The sequence below is a fragment of the Chinchilla lanigera genome, unplaced genomic scaffold (assembly GCF_000276665.1).
Source record: "Chinchilla lanigera isolate Chin_1 unplaced genomic scaffold, ChiLan1.0 scaffold00013, whole genome shotgun sequence".
In the NCBI taxonomy this organism is placed as follows: Eukaryota; Metazoa; Chordata; class Mammalia; order Rodentia; family Chinchillidae; genus Chinchilla; species Chinchilla lanigera.
The window spans coordinates 20474267-20476906 of record NW_004955414.1 but is presented as its reverse complement, the minus strand read 5'-3'; positions in this window follow the sequence as shown (position 1 = coordinate 20476906).

The window sequence follows — 2640 nt, the reverse complement described above, 5'->3', positions numbered from 1 at the left end:
TGGAGTGAGATGGAACCTCAGCATTGTTTTAATTTGCCTTTCTTGAATGACCAGTGCTGTTGAACATATTTTCATATATTTGCTATGTTTACTTCTGAGAGGTGTCTATTCCTCTCAGATGCCCACTTTCTGATTGAGTCTTTGAATTTGGAGGATCTGATTTTTTTTTCAGTTCTTTGGAGTGTAGGCTAGCTCAAGCACTGTGAAAATCAGTATGGAAATTCCTCAAAAACTAGGATTAGAGGTCTCACTTGACCCAGCTATTCCTCTTCTGGGTATCTTCTTGGAAGAATTAAAAGCATCATACCACAGTGATGCAAGGACACCCATGTTTATAGCAACACAGTTTGTAACAGCTAAATCTTGGAAGCAATCCAAATGCCCATTAACCAATGAATGCCTAAAATAATGTGTTTTTTTTATATAATGGAATATTACTCAGCAATAAAGAAAGATAAAATTGAGACATTTACAGCTAAATGGATGGACCTTGAGACCATAATCATAAGTGAAATAAATCAGACACACATGTGTAAATATCACGTTATCTCTCTGGTCTGAGAAACTAAAAGTGTAAATAAGAACAAAAATATACAATAGATTTTGTGAAATAGGAAGAAACTGTTCAAAAAGAAGAGGGAACTATGGAAGAGGGAGGGGGGAAACGAAAGAAGGGAAAGAATGAATGAGAAAAGAAGGATAAAATGAAAACAAAGCTTTGTGAACAAGAAGGGAAGGGGACTTGAAAGGAGGGGAAGAAAATGGGGGAAAGCAGAGGAATCAAGATATATCTTGTACAGATACAAATTCCCTAAAATGAATGTGATCATTTCATATAACTAAACTGTACCAATAAATTTAAATGAACTAAAAAAAGAAAAATTAAAAAAGAAAAAGTCACTAAACAGCAATATGAAATTAGATAAATAAATAGATAGATAGATAGATAGATATAGCTAGATTCCTCCAGTAAGAGTAAATGCAGATAAATATAGTAAATTGGATTCTTGAAGTCTTGGTGCATATAAATTAATTGACAACATATGAAAACTATAACATATGTTAATAAGTATATCAATATGACATAATCTTGGATAACAATCACATAAAGTAGTGGCTGAAATTATAAAACTATAATAATATTGTATGTAACTGAATCTAAGAGAAAAGCAAGTAATCACATTCAAAGAACCAATGTAAATATTTATCAGTTCAAAATATAGTATGTTATAATTAATGTTTATGTAATTGTAATAACTACAAAGAAATATCTATAGACTACACATAAAAAGAAACAAGAAATAAATCAAAGGTTGTCCCAATAAAATACCCATGAATAAGAAGGAAGACACAAAGATAAGAAAGGAAGGATACAATAGCTTCAAAATATATATTAAATAATTAAGAAAATGAATGTTAGTCCTGATAAGTAATTAAGTATAAATGGGTTAGGCTCAGTCAACAGACATAGATGGATCCAATGAATCAAGAAGGATCCAACTACATACTCTCAACAAGAAACTCAACACAGATCTAAGGATAGATAGATGATAGATAGATAGATAATAGATAGATAGATAAATAAAAAATGAAAAAATAGAAAACATTTGTCTACACAAATGGTAACCAAAAGAGAGACAAAGGTAGCTATCCTATCTATAGACAAAATAAAATTTAAGCAACATCTGTCACAAGAGAAAAAAATAGCATTATAGTTCATCAAAAACATAACAATTTATAACATATTTATGTACCAAACTTTGGAACTCCTAATATGTCAAGCAAATATTGACTGAATTGAAAGAAGAAAGTAGAAAAATATCCAGTAATAAAATGAGATCTAAGACCTGACTTTCAATAATGGATACCACAATCAAACAAAAGACAGATAAAAAGTTAAAAGATTTAAACATTGTAGACTGATTGGGTTCAACGGACATTTATAGAACCTTCTACCCAACAACAAAACAATATATACTCATCTCAACTGCCCACAGAACATTCTCTAAGGAGAGACCACATCTTCGTTCATAACACAAATCTTAAGGAAGTCAAAAAGCTGAAACATTACTGAATGTTATTCCTAACCATAATGGAAAGAAGCTAGAATCAATAGCAGTAAGAACAGTGGAAAGGCTACAAATATTCTGAAATTAAACAAACATTCTAAATAATGAAATGTCCAAGAAGTCACTAGATATACTGCTCAGCTTTCCTGTCATTGGGCAAAACACTGCACACATGCAAATTAAGAAGATATGCTTATTTGGCTCAGGGTTACAAAGGTTTTATTCCATGGTCAGCTGACTCCAAGGCAGAAACATCACAGCAGAAGGGCATGATAGACTCACTCATTTCATGATTTCAAGAAGGCAAAGCACCAGGGAGGAGCACCAGCTCAGAAGCAGGTAGCGGACAGACATTATTTCCAAGGCCATCTCCCACAGACACAACCAGAAATGTGCTTTACTAATCTACTAGGTATTTCTTAATGTAGTCAAATTGGCAATGAAGTAAAAATACCTTGATTCCAGATGAATTTAAGGCATACTTTCTCAAGATCTGTGAGGTACGCTAATGGTAGTTGAATGGGAATTGCATTGAATCTGTACAGCAGCTTTGGAAGTATGGCCATTTTCA